General features: G+C 39.6%; 1 protein-coding gene across 5 annotated transcripts in view; it reads right to left on the bottom strand.

The window, feature by feature from the left end:
- The window catches only part of LOC145263189 (uncharacterized), a 281,188-nt gene that overhangs the window by 116,278 nt on the left and 147,410 nt on the right, over positions 1 to 17,500 (bottom strand). The gene's annotated exons all lie outside the window — the stretch shown is intronic.

Genomic DNA, 17,500 nt, shown 5'->3' with positions numbered 1-17,500 from the left:
TATATATCATTTTAAAGAGCGTTTTTAGCTTTATCTAATCTAAATTACAGTCGTTTTAAAACAATTATGTTTTCTTTTCAGAACGATGAATACAAGATAAAAACAAAACAAATTCGCACAATTTTCTTATTTCAGTTCAAGATAGGCCGAAATAGCGCGCAATATCAATGAAGCGTTTGGTCCACAGCACAATGGTGGTTTAAGAAATTTTGTGGCAGTAACAAGAGTCTTGAAAATGATGAGTGTAGTGGTCGGCCATCGGATGTTGGCAACAATCAATTAAGAGCAATACTCGAAGTGAATCCACGCACAACTGTTCCAGAACTTGATCCTGAATTAGACGTAACATATACAATGATTTCCAAAAGAAAACGTCGTTTTGAAGTGTCATCTTTCCTTCTTTTACGCAACAATTATGACCCGTTTATCGACCAAGTTGTGACTTGCGATGAAAAATGGGTTCTTTACGACAACCGGCGATACTCAGCTCAGTGGTTAGACGCCGACAAAGCTCCACGACATTTTTCGAAGCCAGAGTTTTTTTGTTTTTTTTTATTCAATTATCACCCCAAACAAAGCACAGTGCCACTTTGAAGCAGGGGGCTACTATTAGGGACTTAATTAGTGGGGTCATTATGAAGGGAGAAGAGTAGAAAGATGTTTGTTAACATTACATTTGAACTTCTGCATATCATTGCAGTTGGGAAAGCAGAATCCCGGAAGGGAGTTCCAAAGACCCGCAGTTCTGGGGAAGAAACTATTGGAGTAAAAGGCTTTCTTGCACCTAGGGATCTCTACTGTAAAGGGATGAGACTTAGTAGCGTGTCGGGTTTGTCGGAGTTAGTTACGTCGGGGAGGTACAAGTGTTTGCAGTTCGTCAGAGCATTCACCATTAAAGTATTTGTAGAACAGGCAGAGGGATGCAACATCTCGTCGATGGGACAGAGGTTGAAGCCTAGATGACAGTTCAGGACCTATCAGTTTGGCGACTCTCTTTTGAACCCTGTCCAGGAGCGAGAGACAAGCAGCAGATGCACCAGCCCAGATGTGACAACAGTACTCCATACATGGGCGAATGGTTGCCTTATAGAGGTATAGGATACTGTCAGGCGTAAGTAGTTTTCTAGCACGGTAGAGGGAGCCAACCTTCCTTGCAGCAGCCTTGGCAATGCTCTCAATATATCTATTCCAGTTCATATTCCCTGTAAACGTTAGGCTGAGGAGTTTAAAAGAAGTACTTTCAGACAATGTGTTCTTGGCCATTGCTATTGGTGGTAGAGAAGGTTTCTTGTAGTTATTGAAGGAAACAAGCTTAGTCTTAGCAGCATTGAATGTGACCAACCATTTTTGTCCCCATTCCACTATGGATTGGAGGTCATCCTCTAGTGTTTCTGCCATTTCCTTGGATATGTATTCATTTGTTTTCCCCTCATATCTGTTATAGAGAGTGGTGTCATTGGCAAATATACCCATCTCCGAAACAATTTTATCAGGGAGGTCGTTTATGAATATCAGGAATAATAGAGGTCCAAGGATAGACCCCTGAGGTACTCCCGCATTTATGTCATATTGTTTGGATGTACGTCCGTCGAGGACAACTTTGATTTTTCTATTACTTAAGAAGGATTTAATTACATTATGAATTCTTCCAGTGATTCCATATGATCTAATTTTCCTTAGAAGACCATCGTGCCATACCCTGTCAAAAGCCTTAGATATATCAAGGGCCACCGCTCTACCCTCCCCTGTTTTATCCAATGAACGGTATATACGTTCAGAAACTACAGTTAAGATATCTGCTGTTGAACGGGCTTGCCTCAATCCATATTGTTTGTCAGTCAGGAGTTTAGCAGCTGTTAGGTGCTGGACTATGGCTTGATTAACTAAGGACTCAAATATTTTGGCGAAAAGCGGGAGGAGGCTAATGGGGCAATAATTTAGTGGGTCAGTTCTTTCACCAGAATTCTTGAAGACTGGTACCACAGAGGCGGTTTTCCAGCAGTCGGGAAAACAAGATTCGTTGAGGCATTTATTGTAAAGTTTGGACAGAACTGGAGCAACCTCGGCAGAGCATTTTTTTAATAGCACAGCCGGGATGAGATCGGGTCCACATGCTTTTGAGGTGTCTAGGTTTTTTATAATAGCATGAGAAGGTCATACTGACTGTTTGGTGGTCTACGACCAATCTCATCTATTACAGTTTTTTGAATGCAGCTGAAACAATTACAGCGGACAAATACTGTCAACAAATGGGTGAAATGCATCAGAAACTTCAACAACAACACCCAGCATTAGTTAACAGAAAAGGCTTAATTCTCCTCCACGACAATACCCGATCACACATTGCTTAACAAATCCTGCAGAAGTTGAACGAATTGGATTACGAAACTCTGCCTCATCCGCCATACTGTAAAGATCTCACACCTACCGACTACTACGTTTTCAATCATCTCGACAACTTTCTGCATGAGAAATGCTTCAAAAACCTAAGCGATATCAAAATCGCCTTCAACGACTTTGTCGCCACCAGAACACAAGATTTTTATATTGTTGGCATAAATACACTTGTTTTGCGCTGGCAAAAGTGTGTTGATTCTGATGGTGCTTATTTCAATCAATAAATTTTTGTTTGTGCCGAGATATGTTCCATCCATAGCCCCTGAGTCCCTGGAGGGGCATAGGCCATCTACAACTTTTTGTAGATGTTTTTGCAGTGAGGAGTTCTTTTTACAGGGTGAGGGTGCTGGCTCCACGCCCAACCTTCCCAGAAAGTACATACAGCGCCTAGCCTTCTCAAATGATCACCCATCTGGTACTGGCCAGGCTCAACGTTGCTTAATTTCAGTGATCTGGCTAGAACCGGTATGTCAGCGTGATATGTTCATCTGAATTTAAAAGTTAAAAACCGCAAGAACTTTCTTGTCAACCTGATAGTATCAGGAGCAGTTTGTCAGGCAAGAGTAAGGTCGTTTAAAGAGGTTTTGTGGAAATATATATATATATATATATATATATATATATATATATATATATATAAAGGAATTTTTGTGTGTGTCTGTGTGTGTGAGAAAAAGTTCGTTTCCTATGGACTCGAAAAGAGCTGGGCCAGTTTTTATGAAATTTCACACAAAAGTACTCCAGTGTTCTTATGATTTATACCAGAATGACTTCGATATTTATAACACCAAAATTAGGATAACGTGTTTCCTCTTATAATATTCATTGTTTTTCATTCTTAAACCTGATCACTGACTTTATATACAATAAAATAAGTGCAATGGCTTCCTTCAGTCTTGGCAAACTATGGATACTCACTGTAAGGGTGCCTGCGCATGAAATGTTTGTGGCAAGAGTTGTGCGATCTCCAATCCCACCTCTCCTGATTCGACATTGTTGAATACCAGTGGAAAGTGGAGGTTCTGGAAACAATGCCGAGATAAGCGGAAAGCACATACAGCGCCTAGAATTTCCAAATGGTTACCCATCTGGTACTAGCCAGGCTAAGTGAAATAATTCTCTCGTTTAAACAAATTTTTTTTTCTTTTTTAAATTTTTATTAATAATTTTTTTTTTCCTTTCTCTCTTTACTACGTAATATCTTGCATGTATATTCCTGTGCTTGCATTAATATTTTATTTTAGCCACGTTTATTACAACGCACTGTTTTGAACCCCTATTTTATGTTATCTTGCAGCCGGGCAATTTCAGGTGGTGTATACTGGGGGTGTATAATGATGTATATATGTGAGTTTTACAAAATGAGCCTCTTTATCTCGTTAACTTGTCGTCTGCTTAATGTGTGTGACGTCATCCAATATGTTATGATCTAGTGTATAAATGTTTCTGTTGTTGATGCGTGTATAATGGTTATCTGTACATGTCGACATACTAAACAGTTTATAGATAGAAGGACGGATAAACATCTTTTACATTTGTGCTAAACAAAGAACGGCATACCTTGAATCACAACCATTTTCATCTGTTCCGACGTGCTTCTGAAATCTAGCCATGTCTCTCACGGAAAACTCAAACAACCAAGTTGTTTCATATTTACGTTACCATAGATATATTTCTTTTTTATCAGTCAGAGTCTGTCAGCAATTCCTCGCAGTACATTACCAATGTCTGCAAGGATTTTGTGTGTTTGTGTGTTATGTGTATGCGTGTGTGCAGCTCTCTGTCCCGTATTAGTGTGAACTCGTTGATGTTTTTTTTTTTTTTTTTTCGTCGTTGTTCTCTTTGTCGTCGTCACTGTCAGTTATTATGATCAAGTCTGTACTGTCTGTGTCTGGTGGCGCCGACGGCGAATTACTATTTGTCATCATATCCTCTAAGTCAGAGTCAGTGAATGGTACTGTGTCCTCGGAGTCGTTTGGTGGCGTCGGACAGTTTATGGGATGTCCGTGTGTCAAACATACCTGGGCTGGTTGGTCTGGATCTAGGATGCACTGCTCGTTCATTTCAGGCAGTAAGTTGCGCCGCACGTCTCGTACTCGTAGTTTCTTCGAAGGACTGTGTTCGTCCTCCTCCTTCCACGTGTATCTTGATGACGGTTTCGGTTGTGCGGTCAATTTACCTGCCTTCGGGATGTAACCGTCTCGCTGGTAGTCCGTGATGTGTTTCCGCCATATTGTCAGCCACATCAGCGGGTTGAGTTCTAACGTTCCCCATCCCTTTAGGTCGTCCATCGCTGTTCGGGTTGTAAACAGGAACATCCTGTTGATCATGGCCTGTTTTTCGTTGGCCACGTGACGCCATGGTTCGTCGTTGCTGGTAGACAAGCAGGGCGTGCGTTTTAGGATTCGCTCGCTCTGGTGCTTCACGTTCACGTAGGTGTCCGTTCCTTCTAGGATGCACTTGGCTTCCTCGACGTTCTGTGGCGTGAACCACATTTCCTCAGTGAATATGAGGCTCTTGTCTACGCAGCTGCCGAAGGTGAAGTTGTCACTCGCCTGGCATCTCATTCTTCCCGCGTTCATCAGACCGTTTCTGATGCTGCGGAGGATGTATGATTTTCCCGAATTCGATGGTCCGGTTATATGTAGAGCATTTTTCTTTGGCCTTATTTTGTGGCAAACCTCGAACGTCCCCGTTGCGAACTCGTCGGCGTCGATCTGGTGGTACTCCAGCCATTCGTCGTAGATGTCTAGCGACTTTTGTACCGGCCAGTACTGATGTGTCATCGCCGAGAATAGTTCGTGTTTCTCACGAATCTGTTCGTGGATCGGCGTGACCCGACTCTGTATTTGAACGTCCGTAGCGGCAGCGGCTATGATGTTCGATAGGTTTGCTGTGTTTTTGTGTATGCTCGCCCAGGTTTGTCTAGTCGACGGTTTTGCCGTCCTAGCGCAGTAAATCATCAGGTCTCCGACGTCCGTGGAATTCGCCTTCTTCATGATTTTTGTGAGAAAGTCGTATTTTTGACCTCTCAGGCTATCTGCTTTGTTGGCTAGGCGCGATTCCTCAAGTTCCGGACTTGGCTCCCTGATGGTCTTCTCCGTTAGTCTCCGTAGCATCGCCAGTTGACGTTCTGTCGTCAGGTTACCCGCCGATAGCACCGTTCTGATGTTCGGATCCGTTGTCAGGTACGTGCAAAGTCCGTACGGACTGTATACCTTTGGACACGTCATGGTATACGCCTGTTCCCCTCGATCCTGAAGCGTTCTCTTCAAGCGACTGAATCCGTACTCGCTGGTCGGATGCTCGAAATGCCAACTGATTATGTGGAAATGGTCCACGTCCGAGCAGTTTTTCAGTCGGCTCGGTCCTGCTTTGTGGTAGACTACAATGTTCGGCCTTTGCTCGAGCAGGTTCGCCAGCAGTGAGTTCTCTCGGTCTGTCTCCTCGAAGGTGCAAGATTTTCGGAAGGGCGGTATGTGAGGTTGGTCAGGCTTTACGTCGAAGGAGTTGGTCCGTCGCCATCTGTAGACCCAAGTGTATGGAGTGAGTTTTCGTCCGGCCTGGGTGTCGGAAAGGATGTAATCGTTGAAGCGGGCCTTCTCCTCGTGTTGTGTAGCTGCCTCCATCGTCGCTGTATGAGGAATCGTTCCCAAGCCGTCCTATTTATAATGGTTTTTCCCTTAGGTCTGCACATTCTTGCAGGATCAAATTTCGCTGACTTTGCAAATGGGATATGTGCGGCGTAAATGCGATTTTGCTGACACAGCTTAAATTTTGTCGTTGTCAGCGTTTTTTAGTCCACGCCTCCTGTAGGGCGTGTCCTGTTACTTGTTCACGAACTTGCCGTGGTTGTAGCCAATCGTTACACCCGTGTGGGTGTCCTTTGCGATGTATGTGCCGTGTCCATGTAACATCCCTTTGGGGATCTGTCCGTGTAGATGCCTGTTCGGTGCGACTATGTTGTGCAATTCGTAGTGCCAGTCGTCGTCCACACCTATCAGTGCACAATTGTGGTCGTTGACAGGAAGTTTGCTTGGATGTTTGTAAGATTCGTACCAAATTTCTAATTCGACCATGTATGTGAGTTCGAACGTGAAATATAGTATTCCAGGTGACCCCGATGGTCGCATGATTTCTGGTACGTTGATCAGTATCATTTGTGGCGGGTCCTCCGACGTATATAGTGATTTGTTAATAACTGTCCTGTTTGCTACTGTGAAACTTCCACCTGTTTGTATGTACCCCGTACGTGCTCCGTGGTATATGTCCTTGTTTTTACTGCGTTGTTTCTTTGCGTTTTTCGGTGTTGTGTTCGCTTTACGTCCTTTCATGTGGTCAAAGTTGACGTCTGCAACCTCTGTCTGCACCAAGTCCTCCTGCATTTCTGCTCGTCCTCTCTTTCGTGCTGCCCCGTGTGCTAAGTTGTCCTCCGCATGTTGTGCTAATGTTCCGTAGCATGGTGCTGTTGCGACTGCTACCCCCCCGTCCCATGCAGTCTTCTGCCCGTTGTGAATTGCGTTTTCCATCAGACTCGCTCCTGACAGCAGAGCGCCCTGTACGGTGTAGTTACCCTCGCTCATTATGTTTGTTAGAGGACGTTTTAGTAGGCTTGGATTCTTCCACTTATGCGAGAAGCTGTTGCCCTGTCGTATTTGGTAATGCGGCTGGTCACGCCAATCGTGTAGCTTGTACATGCTGACATCACATGTTGTGTTGGTACCGTCGATTTTCTTACTCACTGGTAGTTTGTTCAGTAGTCGTATTGGAATTCCGTAGTTGTAGATGTAGTGCGGTAGTTCCGCCGATGCGCCGGTCGATGGCTGTATATCCTGGAATGTGTTATTTGGAATGCAGGTTAGACCCTCTAGGTTACCGTAACCGATGTATTGGCCCTTGCCGATGTACACCTGGAACCATGGCTGGGGATTTGGCACAAATACTTCTTCGTTGTTTTTCGTTAACCACTCTCCACATATGACGTTCTTTATCTCGCAACCTATGCTCTTTACTCTGTATGCGGTTGCCGTGTTCATCAAGTGTTCCCATTGGTTTTGCTTTACCCATGTCGTTAGGAAGTATGGTACTATGTAGTCCTTTGATACCGGTTGGGCCCATGCGTATTCGCCTATGTCCTCGTATTTACCAGTCGATTCGTATTTGTGGAACGTTGCTTTGCATGCGTTCATGTTTGAAGTTTGAATTAAGTTTCTGAAAGTTCTTTTGACTGTGTACGTACGCTGGACGTTTCCAGTTTCCGTTTGGATGTGCGGCCCATAGTGAATACCTTCCCATCCGTTCGCTCCTGATTCCGTCGACGTTTCAGCAGCACCTTCGTCCATTTGCGTCCCAGGTATATTGTCAGTGCTATCAGCAGCAACCACGGTGGGATCACCTCTGAAATAACTGTCCAATCCAAGTGCGTGTTTTGCCTTAATAGCGGTCCTAGCGATACCTCCGATGATTCCAGTGCCCTCGGTGTTTTTGATGAATTCTTCATCCGCTTCCTCTGTACTTATGCTCGGGTCTCCGTATGCTATATCGTGTTGTTTCGCCGCTAGGTCTAGTTTGTTTCGAGGGGTGAACTTAAATTTTTTGGTGTCGGTGCCCGGTCCGAGGAAGTCGTATCCAGGTACAGTGAATTCTAATTTGGTCCGACGTCGCTTTCGCGGGGGAGGCATACTGCGTTGTTTTCATGCGGTAAGTGCTTATATAGTATTAAGTAGGTCAACATCTGTAACTATTGCGTCATTTCTATTTATAGATCTGAGAATATTATATTTATACCTAATGTATGGTTTCTAGTAATGGCACTATTACTTTTACTTTGATCGATCTAATGTATGGAGTGCAACGACTACACGACACTACCAGTGAAAAAGAAAATACAATACCAGACTGGTAGTGTCGTGTAGTCGTTGCACTCCATACATTAGATCGATCAAAGTAAATTGTTTGTTCCGACTAAAAAATCTCGTCCAAATAGTGTAGAAGAGCCGATACTTTTATTTCTATGTAATCTGATAATCTAACAGGAATAGAAATGTTATGGTGAACTTTTCAAAGAAAAAAAAAAAGCCAGAATAATTTCCTGCGGAATTTCGAATTGTCTACTTGCAAAAGAAACAACGGTTCGCTTTATCTATTTTCCCATCTAACACAAAACTTAAAACTTCCACTAATTATTAAGCATTTTGTAACATTGCCTACGACTTTCACCAAAGATATTCATTAGTCCACTTGACATGCTCAGCAGTCAGCATGACTGCCTTAAATAGTCTCCACTTCCTATATACGCATTCAAGGGAAGTAACCCATCTAACATTGACAATCTCTCTCCCTCTCTTTCTCTCTCTCTCTCTCTCTCTCTCATCAATTTAGCACATTCTTCCTATTTTTTAATCAAAATTGGTCCAGACAAGGTACGAAGCCATTTGATATAAAAAGATAAATAAAAAAATACTACTTCAAATATACAAACGCATAAATGTTATAATTTACTATGCCACCCCTGACCCGTTAGGTCAGGATTTGTTTCTATTTACTTGTCTCCACACGAGAGCAAAATTAGACACAAGATCAGTTTTTAATTTGAGGAAAATCCAGCTCATTAAATGAGGCACTCTGAATTGGAAAAAAAAAAAAAAAATTTAATTGCCTGAAATCGTGCGAAACAAATGTTGCAGAATTTCTTTCTAGAATTTCTGATCGATCGTCTGGCACTCTTCTTCTTTTTTTTTTTTGGTCGGGGGGGGGGGGGAGCAGTAGAGGACAAAGCAACATGGCATCATACGGTCTTCCTCTTTACATCCTCAAATTGTTGGTTCAGTTTTGTATAAAAATAATAAACACGTTTTCTACTTTGATTTTTTCATGTTATAAAATTCTTTTCAACCTGTGCAACACATTACAATGAGGCTGCCTCCCTGCTCATTACAACTTGGTCGCCTTCAAATCTAGTGTCAACAAATTCTTGTTATGAACAGCCTTATAAGTAATCAAACACAACTCATAGCGCTTATCAAGATCAATACTCCCATAGTGTTCATCATCTTCCAGTTGGCCATCATTAATCCTTATTATCCTTAACCCTAATAGTACAAAAAAACATGGTTTGAGTATAAAATGTACGGGGAGCTCATCTTGCATATAAATATTAATATATAGGATATTCTGGTCATGTTATTTTCAGTAGGCATTAATTTTCAATGGAGATAAGAACTTTAAAAGGAATTGTGCAGTTAAGCCAACAAACTACTAAGGGGGAAAAAATAAAAAAATACAATAAATAAATTAGTGTGGTGACGATTAATTGGAATCAGAACCGGGAATCAAAAAAAGCAACAAAGTTGGGGGTATTGGAATCGGTATCAGAATCGGAAAAATTGATGCCTATTTTCCGATGCCAAAACGATTCTTTTGATTGTCTTTTTTATTTTATTTTGTTTAAAGCAAAATCTTCCATTGTTGGCAATAAATGGTAAAATAATGAATATTTATTGATTTTAAAATAATAGTAAAGCTAAAATGTATAGATCATTTTGCACAAGTGTAATCTGCATATTTAATATGCGTTTTTTACAGAAATCGGGGAAAATAACAATTCTATAGTTTAATATTTAGAGATTTATAAAGAATCGGAATTGAAATCGGTAATTGTATCGGAATCGGGAAAAATATTGGAATCGCCCCATCAATGAAATAAATGTTACCATAGTCAATAAAAGTTACTTTTTTACCTACCTGGTTCACTTTTTTTGTGTGTTTAAGTAGCTTTAAATGCTCTTTTTTAATCTCAAATATTCCGTTTTCACAACTTGATAGCTGCCGATATGGGAGACAATGAAGAAGCATGTCGGCGGCCATCTTGTTGGCTACCGACTTGTAAAAAGGGAATATTTGATTTTGAATTGAAAACATGTTTAATTTCAGAAGAGTTTCCGATGGGTAATGAACTATTCTGTACAAGTCCTAAAGATGAAGAGTTTTCGATGGGTAGCTGTTCTGTATAAGTCCTGGACTCTAAAATTTTGCAGGCAAAGAGCAAAAGATCTTTCTCGTGTGAACATGAAAAAATTATGTGCAGAAATGTTAAAAGATTCAATAGTTTTATGGAGCCATTCTGGTTTCTGATTGGTTGCTAGCAGAACATGGCTCCATTTGATTGGTTAGTTCATATCGCCAGTGTATATAAGTAGAGCCTTCCAATTTTTTTAATCATACCTTTATTATTTTTAATGTTGGAGGATGAATCTCCTTGCTGCTTGAGTTGTTTGGAGACTGAGTAGAAAATACCAGTCAAGAATCCGATCTCGACAATCAACCCGACCAGTGTGCAGCCAAGAACTGGCCTAGTACCTGTCGGTCAGGGTACGCCACTTGGGTATAACCTAGGAGGTCCACCTTCCCAGGCCTTACCACCCGGTTTTCAGGTGGGGCAAGTTTATCACTTGCTGCCTGAGACGTCCTGACCGGGGAATACCAACGAGGATGCTCAGGTAATTTTTGCTAGGTATTTCAGGGGCGCTGGCTTGAGCACCCCACCTTACGATCTTGTGTCACATCTTGCTGCGGTGGGCAGCAAGTAAATATCCTTCTATTAGATAAAACATATTGCAACATTTTTGTTAATTAAACCCTTCATCAAATGTGAAGCAGGCATGGTCCCCTATGTCCCCCTCCCCCATTTAGCCCCAAAAGTCTCCAGGGGATATCAAATCCCGGTGAAAATGAACGAACGGTGCAGTTTTAGGCCTTAATATATGTAAATTTGAGAAATGACTAAGTCCATCATTTGCCCCCCCCCTTATGTAGGCCCAAAAGTCCCCAAGGCTTTAACATATTTAAATTTGCGTTCTACACCATGCAAAACTGCTAAATAGATATACACAGAAAATTTTGGATAAATATGGTAAAATAGTCCCAAAAATGGAGTGTTTTTATTAGCCCTAAAACAGCACCTGGGCACACCCAAGCGTTATTGTGAAATATAGGCAAACAAAATTATACAGGAATCAGTTAGTTACAACTTTTGAGAAAGTTTTATAAAAATCAAAATCATCAATTTTTTTTTAATAAGCACAAAAGTGTCAATTTTCGTCATTTTAACCCGAAGGCACCCCTAAGGGGGCAAACAGCATTTTCTCCGAAATCTGTTCTGTTATATTTTTACTCGTATCATGTTTAAAGTTTGTGCAAAATTTTCCAAAAATTCCAAGGTGTAGTTATTAAGAAAAGTGCGAACGGACGAACAGACAAGGGTGAATTTACAGGTCCACCTTCCTTTTGTTGGGGGACCAATAAAGTGCATTAAAAACTACTTATATAAAAAAAAAAATCAGATAGGTATAAAAGTAACATTTATTTAATATTTATTTCTTGTTTATTTGATTTGGATGCCTTCTTTTTTTTTTTTTTTTTTTTTTTGGATTTACTGCACAATTCTTCACTTTAAGAAATCTAGAAAAGTGATAAGGAGGAATGTGTTCTACTATTCTCCTTCCTTGAATACTATTTGGATGTTTTGAATAATTCTGATTACAAGGGCTCATATATCAAAGAATCTGAGAAGTCAACCTGACAGTTCAATTATTTAGATGTCAAGAGAAACACTTGACACAGTTTTTGTAAATACCGTTCAAACAAAGGATTAAGGAAATTTTTCAGCAGGATCATTTTTTTTACTGCTAATTCTGCTGATTTTTTTTTTGTAGCTAATGAAAGTTGTTTGATTCTGTCCGAATCATGAGCGAGCTTGTTTTAATTAATTAAATACTATTCTTTTACAAGAGGTCACCGCTTATCAAAGTCCAAGAGCCACTCAAGGATAAGTGTTATTGAATGTTGAGTAGACTGGAAGACAACACCGTGATGATCAGTAATGGTGGAATTTGGGTAAGGTTTGATTATCTGAAAGGACTTATTTACATTAAACTTGAAAACGACCATGTTATAGTCAACTGGGAAGTAGCCCCACGGTATGGTGTTCTACAAACGAAGAAAGAAACTTTGCTCATAGAATTTTGGTTTTAGTTTTAGGCACTGACAGACTGACAGAGAGGCAGCTGTTGTAGTTAGACAAGTATTTGCAACAATTGTTTTGTAGGAGGAACCATGAAAATTATAAATATATATATATATATATATATATATATATATATATATATATATATATATATATACACTAACGAGGCAGGGGGTGTGGGCTTTCCTCGGGCGTAAAATACGCTTAAATATATTTTAATTTGTTCAGTTTCCGTATATACATTATCATAGTATCGTGATTTTAAAAGTAAAAAAAAGAAAAAAACAAAAGTATTTGGATGCCATTAGCTATATAGACGACGAAACACGTGTCAGTGGATAATTATATTTTAAAAATAATATATATGCCGCTCCCCATTTAGGGGGTACCAAATTGCTCAAAGGGAAAATTATTTCCAACTCGCATTCAGGTAAAAATGCACTTTCGTATAAATAATTGAATTAATTCAAAAATGTATCACAAAACAAAAACAAATAAACAACATTTACATAAAACGCTACATATCCAGCAGTCGTGTGAGATGACCCAGTGGAAGAGGTTTAGGTTTCTTATCATGGGGTCCCGATTTCGAATCTCGCTAGATTCAGCCACTCCAACAGGTTGTAAGATGATGAAACACGTATCAGTGGATAATTATATTTGAAAAACTACATAGATAGATAGATAGATAGAAAAAGAGAGTGAGTGAGTGAGAGGGAGAGAGAGAGAGAGTGGTGGAGGTTATTTTTATTTATTTTTTTATTTTTTTCACAGTGATCACCACTTATCAAGGCCCGGAAGCCACTCAGGGATAAGGGTTATTGCAAGTACATTACGTTAGTGTGGAGATTTGATGAAGTGTTTACTTAAGGGGGCGTTCATTAGGAATTTGTTAACATTGGACTTGAAGACATCCAAGTTGTAGTCCGGTGGGAAGCAGGCAGACGGAACAGAGTTCCACAGGCATGCAGTTCTAAGAAAGAAGCTTTGTTCATGGAATCCGCGTTTTGATTTAGGCACAGATATAGAGTGGGGGAAATTTTTCACAGTGGATTCAGCTAGACGGGTGTTTTTTGTCAAAGATTGGCGAGGGGGGACCAGAGATTGGAGTTCAGACGAGCACCTGCCATGGAAATAATGATAAAACAAGGATAGGCTCGCAACGTCTCTTCTGTGGGAGGGAGGTTGCAGGGTAGAGAAAAGGGCATCCCCCACTAAGCCACAAAGTCTATTTTGTACTCTGTCAAGGCAGGATAGGCTGTTTTTAGCAGCTCCTGCCCAGATATGGCAACAGTATTCCATCCTTATATTTGTTCACAAAGTGCATTGTCAGTTCTCTAATGATGAATATCAGTTATGTGTTGGGAGGAATTTCCAGAGAATGGAAAGGCAGGTTATGCACAGGCTATAACAGAAAAATTGGATAGACATGATCTTGAACGGAATTTGTATGCCAGAACATTCGACCCCCTTTCGCTACCATCTGCCTATACACCTATCTGAAGAAGGCGAAGGAAGATGAAGAAAAACAAAGCACATTCTGCATGAAGATGTTTGCAGTTAGTTTTTACAAAGTTAATGATGAAGAAGGCTAAAGAGTATAACTAAGGATAATGCAAAAAAAAAAAAAAAAAAAAAATGGTGGTCACAGAACCGACGCTACTCTCATAGTTAAAAGGAATGTTAGATATTCTGTTCATTTTAATAGCTTTTCTCATGTTTTGCAATTTTTAAGATGAGGATTGGTAATTTGGATTTTTTGGATTATTTTTTAATTTAAAAAAAAAATTCTATTTTCACCCCAAACAAGACACACTGATGAACAGTCTCCTTAAGTAAGACACTTTATCAGATCTCCAAAACTAACGTACTGTACACACAATAACCCTTATCCCCGAGTGGCTTTCGGGCCTTGATAAGTGGTTACTACCTTGTAAAAAAAAAAAAATTGCGATTTTGATGTAGGAGGCTACTATCGGATACAGTAGTTGCAGGGATACTATGTAGGGAGTCGAGCAGCAAGATGTCTATTCACATTACACTTAAACTTCTGCATGTCAGTACAGCTGGGAAAACATTGTGACATAATCCTTGAATTGGATTATGTTTTATGAAAATTTAAAAATTTTATTTTAAGGCCAACGAGAAATGTATCATTTGTTTTGTTGTTTTTTTTTAAATTTTTGTCTCCGAGGCAAAATGAACATGGAACAAAAAGAGAGAGTATAGAAGAAAGAGAGGGAGGTGAGAAAGACGTTCAGCAGACAAGCTAGCGAGTTGGCAGGTCATCTGGTCAGCGACACGCTTTCTGACCCCTGCTAGTTACTACGTGAACAAAGAAAGAAAGAGAAGGAAAGTACAGGGAAGAGAGAGAGAAAGGGAAAGGGACATTTTGGTACAAGACTCTGATCCGAGCCACTGTGCTGGATGGATGGGAAAAATTTCCCATCCCAACAAAACAAAAGGAGGAAGATAATGCCGAGGAGAAACTCCATCTTAAGAGCGAAAGAAATGAGCTAATGCCGAACATAATTTTTTTTTTTTTTTTTACACAGTGGTCACCACTTATCAAGGCCCGGAAGCCACTCAGGGATAAGGGTTATTGCAAGTACATTACGTTAGTGTGGAGATTTGATGAAGTGTTTTCTTAAGGGAGCGGTTCATTAGGAATTTGTTAACGTTGGACTTGAACACATCCAAGTTGTAGTCAGGTGGGAAGCAGGCAGACGGAACAGAGTGACGAGGAAACGGTGAACTTTACAAATATAGGTTTCAAACCACCCGAAACGAAATGAAACAAAAGTGTCTGGAACACAAGAAAAGTAGGAGACCACGCACCACGCCGAAAAAAAATCCAATATTAACAGCGAAAGGAGGTGATGTCGGCAGTGATAAGCAGCGAACTTTACAAATATATATTTGAATTATAAACTAACGAAGAGATGGGTATTGAAGACATTTATTTTAACTAACCGCTCGAAACAAAAAAAAAAAAAGGAAAATAAAAATAAAATCTGTAAGTCCTCTTTCTGCATACCTCTCTCTTGCCGAGTTCATTTTGCGATTGTTTTGTTTGGACTGATATATTTTTTTGTATCAATATATTTCTTGTTGGCATTTTCAGATAGTAGATCGAGATACCACTCCCCCACCCTCGTAATTTGTTTTTTTTTATTTTATTTAATCTCATCACCACCTCTCTACCATAGTTTGTAAATTTTTTTGTAATAAAATTTAAGTTTGAAAGTTACCATATGTTGTTCGTTCGTCTATTGTATATTTTCCAGGTTTTGAAAGAGTCTCCACATTCTTTCTATTTCAGCAAGATGTACCAAACCTAGGGCACATGTGTTTCATTGTTCATTTGGATTACATAAATGTCTGTCTTTTCATTTTTTATGACCATTCGTAATAACATGAACCCGGAAGGGATTTCCAAAGTCTAGCAGTTCTGAGGAAGAAACTATTAAAGTAGAAGGCCTTCTTACTTTGCTGTGTAGGGGTGGGATTTTGCTACTTGTCGGGGGTATTTACATCGAGGGGGTACAAGTGCTTGTAGTTCGTCAGATCATCCACCATTAAAATACTTGTAAAACAGGCAGAGGGATGCAACATTTCACCGTTGGGACAGTGGGTGAAGCTTGGATAACAGTTCAGGCTTTATCAGGTTGATGACTCCTTTTTGAACCCTGTCCAGGAGCGAGAGATGAGTAGCAGATGCGCCGGTCCAAATGTGACAACAATGCTCCATACATAGAGGAATGGTGGCCTTGTAGAGGTACAGAATTTGGATCTTATTCTCTCGTTTCAGCCATCGTAACCTCCGACCTTCTTCAGATGTGTGTTATGTTAAACTCGGAAATCTTGATGTCAAACTCGGGAATCTTATGGAATTTTAATCTATGAGAGATAACTTGCTGTCGTTCCATATCAAAATTGTATTCTTAGTGTCACCTGCACTGAGGATTGAACCTTCAACCTCTAAAAGAATGTAACTTACAACTGAATTTTATCAAGTACTTTATCCACTAAGCCATGGTTCCTTTCTATTATGACTTTTAGAACATTTAAATCTTTTTTTGTTTTTTATTTGTACGTCTGGAGGTTGTTTCTTTGCTTAGATAGAAAAAATACATGACAATATTTTTTCTACAAAGAAATTAATTACTATTATTATCATTGCTATTACTTCATTTGTCTAATATTTATTTCTGTAATTTGTTAACTAGGGTTATATCTAAAAAGGGTTTAGATTGGTTGAAAATACGAAACAATATAAACAAAGATGGCCGCGGAATAAACATATGATGTTGAGTCTTCTATGAACCTTTTTTTCTTTTTTGTAGCATTATATTGCCATGAATTTCTAAAGCAAAGAATTTCTAATTTTTCTGCAGAGTATATGCACGAAAAGAGACAGTATTGACATAATGATAACTGTTTGTTTCTGCTTAACGAAACGGATCTGTAAAAAAGTGTACCAAAATTTTAACATGCTGGAGGAACTGTTTTGCATGAAAAATAAATATTTGAAACTTAGAATGTAACTATATTGTTATTCTTTTATAGATTAGAAGGAGGTATGAGCCCCTAGCATTGGCACTAATCATAGACTCTAATAATAAATTTTAAATGTAGTGTTCATAAAATGTATTAAAAAGGTGAGATAATGAATGGAGTTGAAGGGAATCGATTTGACTGTGACGTCATGCGATAATTAGAACCTCTTTAATCTAGTAAGAAATCAAATATGTGAAAAGGATCAAACTGGGCTCTGTCTTTTAATCATTAATGGATAGACTAGTGAAAAATAAAAAATATTCTTATTCATGTTTGATTTGAAAGTTTTATCTATACACTTAATAAATTGATCTTCTAAATTTAACCATTATATGAAAACTAGACTTTTTAGCACATTAAAAACAAACTAAAAAGTGGAATAGAAAAACAGACAGACAGATATATTATTGACTACTGTTCTTGGCCTTCGGGCCAGGAGCGGAAAAGGAAATAATCAGTTCTGATCAATGTGGGGGAAACCCTTCATATCAGACAATTGCTAATTTTGGACCCTGTCAA

Source organism: Euprymna scolopes, chromosome 38 (assembly GCF_053919585.1).
Source record: "Euprymna scolopes isolate OS-2025 chromosome 38, ASM5391958v1, whole genome shotgun sequence".
NCBI lineage: Eukaryota > Metazoa > Mollusca > Cephalopoda > Sepiida > Sepiolidae > Euprymna > Euprymna scolopes.
The sequence above is the reverse complement of the archived record's forward strand: the minus strand, read 5'-3'. Positions and strand labels throughout refer to the sequence as shown.